Genomic DNA, 7531 nt, shown 5'->3' with positions numbered 1-7531 from the left:
CACCAGGGAAGCCCGCCTTCAACTTCTAATAGGCATTCTCAGAGCTTTCTGAGAATCTGCTTCCCGAGTTATAATCCTCAGTTTGGCTTGAATAAAATGCCCTTTGTTTCTTCTTAACTTGACAGTTAATTGAATTTTCGTTGACAGTATTCAAGGATGTTCTTGGCAGCGTTGTTGGCCATAGCAAAAGAGGGGGAAAACCTACATATCCATTAATGAGGGATTGGTGTACCCCTCCAAACGAACACCATGCAACTGTTAATCCAGATTAGTACATCTGTATCTACTGACATGAAAAGTCATCCAAGATCCACTATTAAATTGAAGCTGCAATTGCAATTGCCACACGTAGTGCAGTGGTGGACATCTCAGTATTGTCTGATCTGACTCACCCTCTCCTGGGAATGTTCTCCCCCCCACGTCAGGGGCTGCCTCACTCTAAGGTGAGTCTGCACCCCCTGGACTGCAGCTGGATCAGTAAGTCCATTCCCAGGATTGTCTAACTTGAAACATAGAGTCTAATTCTCGAAAGGCTAAATTATTTTTTAAAAATGAAACTCAAGCCCCAGAGAAACACATGGATCTTGTCTCATGGAGGAAAGCGGTCTTCAATGAGACAACAGAACTGACATTCAGAGAGGATCAGAGATGAGAGTCCACGGCCCAAAGGCCTTCATGGGTTTTGCCTTGAATTTCTTCAGTTGTTTTCAAAGTTCCCAGCCACATCCCCGCCGTTCCTGTGGCTTGGTTATCTGATTTATTGGCTCCTAAGTGCCAATAAATTCTCCTTTCGGCCATGTTAGCCGGAGTTAAGTTCCTGTAGCTGCAGACAAAGCGTATGTTAGTATATGCATAAGGAAAATTGAGGGGAAAAAAAGTTTTATACATATATATATATATATATATATATATATATATATATATATATATATATATATATATATATATATATATATCTATATCTGGTCTATAGATGCTCAAACTGCTCAGCTTGATTTTTAATAAAGGGAACTGGGAGGAGGAAATGGTGTGACCACAGCTATCCACAGCTGTTGCTGGGTTTATCAGAGCAGTAAGTGAGGCTGGGGCTAGTTTCGCTTAAAGGTAGAAATGTGGATTTTGAGTGGGGAGTGGGGGTCTCCTGGGTAACCTTGAGATAGCTCTGTTCCTGACTGGTATTTGATTATGGAAATCAGTCTCTCTCACTTGCTCTGTCTCTGTCTCTTTCAGTCTCTGTGTCTCTGTCTCTCTCTTAAAGACAAAGGATTTTCCCTCATAATGTTGTTCTGCCCTAAAATACTTAAGCTGACAAATCCTTAAGAAGAATTCTTAAGAATCATTAAGCTGCTAAAAAGTTGCAAGCCCTTACTTGTCTTTAGAGCTTTGCTGGATTCAATCGCTTAATGTAATCTGTGTTCCTGGAAAAAAAATGTGTAAATCAAAGGATTTTTAATTTCTTTTTGAATTTTATTTTATTTTTTAAACAGCAAGTTCTTATTAGTTAACTATTTTATACATATTAGTGTTATATATGTCAATCCCAATCTCCCAATTCATCCCACCACCACCACCACCGCCCCCCCCCCGCCCCCCCGCTTTCCCTCCCTTGGTGTTCATACATTTGTTCTCTACATCTGTGTCTCTATTTCTGCCTGGTAGACAGAATGGTTCACCTGTACCACTTTTCTAGATTTCACATATATGCGTTAATATACGATATTTGTTTTTCTCTTTCTGCCTTACTTCACTCTGTATGACAGTCTCTAGGTCCATCCACATCTCTACAAATGACCCAATTTCATTCCTTTTATGGCTGAGTAATCCATTGTATATATGTACCACATCTTCTTGATCCATTCGTCTGTCGATGGGCATTTAGGTTGCTTCCATGACCTGGCTATTGTAAATAGAGCTGTAATGAACATTGGGGTGCATGTCTTTTTGAATTATGGTTTTCTCAGGGTATATGCCCAGTAGTGGGATTGCTGGGTCATATGGTAATTCTATTTTTAGTTTTTTAAGGACCCTCCATACTGTTCTCCATAGTGGCTGTATCAATTTACATTCCCACCAACAGTGCAAGAGGGTTCCCTTTTCTCCACACCCTCTCCAACATTTGTTGTTTGTAGGTTTTCTGATGATGCCCATTCTAACCAGTGTGAGGTGATACCTCATTGTAGTTTTTTTTTTCTTTTTTTTTAAAGGATATTTATTTTACTTTTTTTTTTAAAGGAATTCCTTTATTTTTATTATTTCTTTCTTTCTTTCTTTATTTATTTTTGGCTGTGTTGGGTCTTCGTTTCTGTGCGAGGGCTTTCTCTAGTTGCGGCGAGTGGGGGGCCACTCTTCATCACGGTGCACCGGCCTCTCATTATCGCGGCCTCTCTTGTTGCAGAGCACAGGCTCCAGACGCGCAGGCTCAGTTGTTGTGACTCACGGGCCTAGTTGCTCCGCGGCATGTGGGATCTTCCCAGACCAGGGCTCGAACCCGTGTCCCCTGCATTGGCAGGCAGATTCTCAACCACTGCGCCACCAGGGAAGCCCTCATTGTAGTTTTGATTTGCATTTCTCTAATAATTAGTGATGTTAAGCAGGTTTTCATGTGCCTCTTGGCCATCTGTATGTCTTCTTTGGAGAAATGTCTATTTAGGTCTTCTGCCCATTTTTTGATTAGGTTGTTTGTTTTTTTAATATTGAGCTGCATGAGCTGTTTATGTATTTTGGAGACTAATCCTTTGTCCATTGATTCATTTGCAAATATTTTCTCCTATTCTGAGGGCTGTCTTTTCATCTTGTTTATAGTTTCCTTTGCTGTGCAAAAGCTTTTAAGTTTAATTAGGTCCCATTTGTTTATTTTTGTTTTTATTTCCATTACTCTAGGAGGGGGATCAAAAAAGACCTTGCTGTGATTTATGTCAAAGAGTGTCCTTCCTATGTTCCTCTAAGAGTTTTATAGTGTCTGGTCTCACATTTAGGTCTTTAATCCATTTTGAGTTTATTTTTGTGTATGGTGTTAGGGAGTGTTCTAATTTCATTCTTTTACATGTAGCTGTCCAGTTTTCCCAGCACCACTTATTGAAGAGACTGTCTTTTCTCCAGTGTATATCCTTGCCTCCTTTGTCATAGGTTAGTTGACCATATGTGCGTGGGTTTATCTCTGGGCTTTCTATGCTGTTCCATTGATCTAAATTTCTGTTTTTGTGCCAGTACCATATTGTCTTGATTACTGTAGCTTTGTAGTATAGTCTGAAGTCAGGGAGTCTGATTCCTCCAGCTCCGTTTTTTCCCCTCAAGATTGCTTTGGCTATTCAGGGTCTTTTTGTCTCCATACAAATTTTAAGATTTTTTGTTCTAGTTCTGCAAAAAATGCCATTGGTAATTTGATAGGGATTGCATTGAATCTGTAGATTGCTTTGGGTAGTATAGTCATTTTCACAATATTGATTCTTCCAATCCAAGAACATGGTACATCTCTCCATCTGTTTGCATCATCTTTGATATCTTTTATCAGTGTCTTATAGTTTTCTGAGTACAGGTCTTTTACCTCCTTAGGTAGGTTTTTTCCTAGGTATTTTATTCTTTTTGCTGCAATGGTGAATGGGATTGTTTCCTTAATTTCTCTTTCTGATCTTTCATTGTTAGTGCATAGGAATGCAAGAGATTTCTGTGCATTAATTTTGTATCCTGCAACTTTACCAAATTCGTTAAATTAGCTCTTGTAGTTTTCTGGTGGCATCTCTAGGATTTTCTATGTACAGTATCATGTCATCTGCAAACAGTGACAGTTTTACTTCTTTTTCAATTTGTATTCCTTTTATTTCTTTTTCTTCTCTGATTGCTGTGGCTAGGACTTCCAAAACTATGTTGAATAATAGTGGTGAGAGTGGACATCCTTGTCTTGTTCCTGATGTTAGAGGAAATTCTTTCAGTTTTTCACCATTGAGAATGATGTTTGCTGTGGGTTTGTCGTATATGGCCTTTATTATGTTGAGGTAGTCTCCCTCTATGCCCACTTTCTGGAGAGTTTTCATCATACATGGGTATTGAATTTTGTCAAAAGCTTTTGCTGCATCTACTGAGATGATCATATGGTTTTTATTCTTCAATTTGTTAATATGGTGTATCATGTTTATTGATTTGCATATATTGAAGAATCTTTGCATCGCTGGGATAAGTCCCACTTGATCATGGTGTATGAGCCTTTTTATTTTTTTTTAATTTATTTATTTATTTTTGGCTGTGTTGGGTCTTCGTTTCTGTGTGAGGGCTTTCTCTAGTTGCGGCAAGCGGGGGCCACTCTTCATCGCGGTGCAAGGGCCTCTCACTGTCGCGGCCTCTCTTGTTGCAGAGCACAGGCTCCAGACGCGCAGGCTCAGTAGTTGTGGCTCACAGGCTTAGTTGCTCCGCGGCATGTGGGATCTACCCAGACCAGGGCTCGAACCCGTGTCCCCTGCATTGGCAGGCAGATTCTTAACCATTGCGCCACCAGGGAAGCCCCTGAGCCTTTTAATGTGTTGTTGGAATCTGTTTGCTAGTATTTTGTTGAGGATTTTTGCACCTATATTCATCAGTGGTATTGGTCTGTAATTTTCTTTTTTTGTAGCATCTTTGTCAGGTTTTGGTATCAGGGTGATGGTGGCCTTGTAGGATGAGTTTGGGAGTGTTCCTTCCTCTGCAATTTTTTGGAAGAGTTTGAGAAGGATGGGTGTTAGCTCTTCTCTAAATGTTTGATAGAATTCACCTGTGAAGCCATCTGGTCCTGGACTTTTGTTTGTTGGAAGATTTTTAATCACAGTTTCAATTTTATTACTTATGATTGGTCTGTTCATATTTTCTATTTCTTTCTGGTTCAGTCTTGGAAGGTTATACCTAAGAATTTGTCCATTTCTTCCAGGTTGTCCATTTTACTTGCATAGAGTTGCTTGTAGTAGTCTCTTATGATGCTTTGTATTTCTGCAGTGTCTGTTGTAACTTCTCCTTTTTCATTTCTAATTTTAATGATTTGAGTCCTCTCCCTCCTTTTCTTGATGAGTCTGGTTAAAAGTTTTGTTTATCTTTTCAAAGAAGCACCTTTTAGTTTTATTGATCTTTACTATTGTTTTCTTTGTTTCTATTTCATTTATTTCTGCTCTGATTTTCTTTTTATAAATTTATTTATTTATTTATGGCTGTGTTGGGTCTTCATTGCTGCGCATGGGCTTTCTCTAGTTGCAGCAAGTAGGGGCTACTCTTTGTTGTAGTGTGCAGGCTTCTCATTGTGGTGGCTTCTTTTGTTGCAGAGCACGGGCTCTAGGCATGTGGGCTTCAGTAGTTGTGGTTCATGGGCTCTAGAGCACAGGCTCAGTAGTTATGGCACATGGGCTTAGTTGCTCTGTGGTATGTGGGATCTTCCCAGACCAGGGCTTCAACCTGTGTCCCCTGCATTGGCAGGCGGATTCTTAACCACTGCACCACCAGGGAAGTCCTCTGCTCTGACCTTTATGATTTCTTTCCGTCTACTAACTTTGGGTTTTGTTTGTTTTTCTTTCTCTAGTTCCCTTAGGTGTAAGGTTAGATTGTTTATTTGAGGTTTTTCTTGTTTCTTGAGGTAGGATTGTATTGCTATAAACTTCCCTCTTATCTTTTGCTGCATCTCATAGGTTTTGGATCATCGTGTTTTCATTGTCATTTGTCTCCAGGTATTTTTTGATTTCTTCAGTGATCTCTTGGTTATTTAGTAACGTATTGTTTAGCCTCCATGTGTTTGTGTTTTTTATGTTTTTTTCCCTGTAATTGATTTCTAATCTCACAGCGTTGTGGTCGGAAAAGATGCTTGATATGATTTCAACTTTCCTAAATTTACCAAGGCTTGATTTGTGACCCAAGATGTGATCTATCCTTGGAAATGTTCCGTGTGCACTTGAGAAGAAAGTGTACTCTGCTGTTTTCAGAAGGAATGTCCTATAAATATCAATTAAATCTATCTGGTGTACTGTGTCATTTAAAGCTTGTGTTTCCTTATTAATTTTCTATCTGGATGATCTGTCTATTGCTGTAAGTGTGGTATTAAAGTCCCCCACTATTGTTGTGTTATGGTCGATTTCCTCTTTTATAGCTGTTAGCATTTGCTTTATATATTAAGGTGTTCCTATGTTGGGTGCATATATATTTATAATTGTTATATCTTCTTCTTGGATTGATCCCTTGATCATTATGTAGTGTCCTTCCTTGTCTCTTGTAACATTCTTTATTTTAAAGTCTATTTTTTCTGATATGAGTATTGCTACTCCAGCTTTCTTTTGATTTCCATTTGCATGGAATATCTTTTTCCATCCCCTCACTTTCAGTCTGTACATGTGCCTAGGTCTGAAGTGGGTCTCTTGTAGACAGCATATATATGGGTCTTGTTTTTGTATCCATTCAGCGAGCCTGTGTTTTTTGTTGCATTTAATCCATTCACATTTATGGTAATTATCAATATGTGTGTTCCTATTACCATTTTCTTAATTGTTTTGGGTTTTGTTTTTTTTTAATATTTCAGTATAGTTTAATTTTGTTTTCTCCTTTTATGAGTGACAGAATATCTGCCCAATGTCTGTGGTATAAGTTACAAAAATATTTTTTCCAGTTTGTCACATGCCTAACTTTACATATGTAGTGTTATTGCTATACAAAAGTTTTACATCTTTACATAGTCATAATACAGTGTATTACTTTAGATTTTTTTAACAACTTCTGTAGCTTTTTTTTTTTAAACTTTGGGTTTATTTATTTATTTATTTACTTATGGCTGTGTTGGGTCTTCGTTTCCGTGCGAGGGCTCTCTCCAGTTGCGGCAAGTGGGGGCCACTCTTCATCGCAGTGCGCGGCCTCTCACCATCGCGGCCTCTCTTGTTGCGGAGCACAGGCTCCAGACCCGCAGGCTCAGCAATTGTGGCCCACGGGCCCAGTCGCTCCGCAGCATGTGGGATCCTCCCAGACCAGGGCTCGAACCCGCGTCCCCCGCATTGGCAGGCAGACTCCCAACCACTGTGCCACCAGGGAAGCCCTAGAATTTTTTTTTTATTCAAACAGAAAGTCATAAAAATTATAATCATCCTCATCAGTTCACTCAGTCTCATGTAATTAAATTTTTTTTCCTCTTGATCTTTTGTTAGCACTTTTATGAATTCATCAGTTTTCCATTAGAGTTCTGAAAATGCTTATTCATTCAGTTCAGCAGTATAGTCAGTTACCAGAAGCCTGTGCTTGTCAGAGCCTTTTCCATGAATTCCTTGAAGATGAAACCCTTTTATAGGAACAGTTTTGCAAAAGCATCAGAGTACACCCAGAACTGTCTGTAAATGACAAAAGACTTAAAAATGACCACAGTTAAAGATTTGATGAAAGTTCATAATAATGCAATTGACAAGGAAATTTAGTTATTTCTGAGATATACATTTTAAAATAATAACTAGAATTATGACTTATAACATTATACCAGAACATATAAGATTTTTAGGAATTTCATGTAATGTCTGAAACATTTATATTAACATATTTCCATACAAAT

Source organism: Balaenoptera borealis (assembly GCF_965194805.1).
Source record: "Balaenoptera borealis genome assembly, chromosome: 19".
Lineage (NCBI taxonomy): Eukaryota > Metazoa > Chordata > Mammalia > Artiodactyla > Balaenopteridae > Balaenoptera > Balaenoptera borealis.
The sequence above is the reverse complement of the archived record's forward strand: the minus strand, read 5'-3'. Positions refer to the sequence as shown.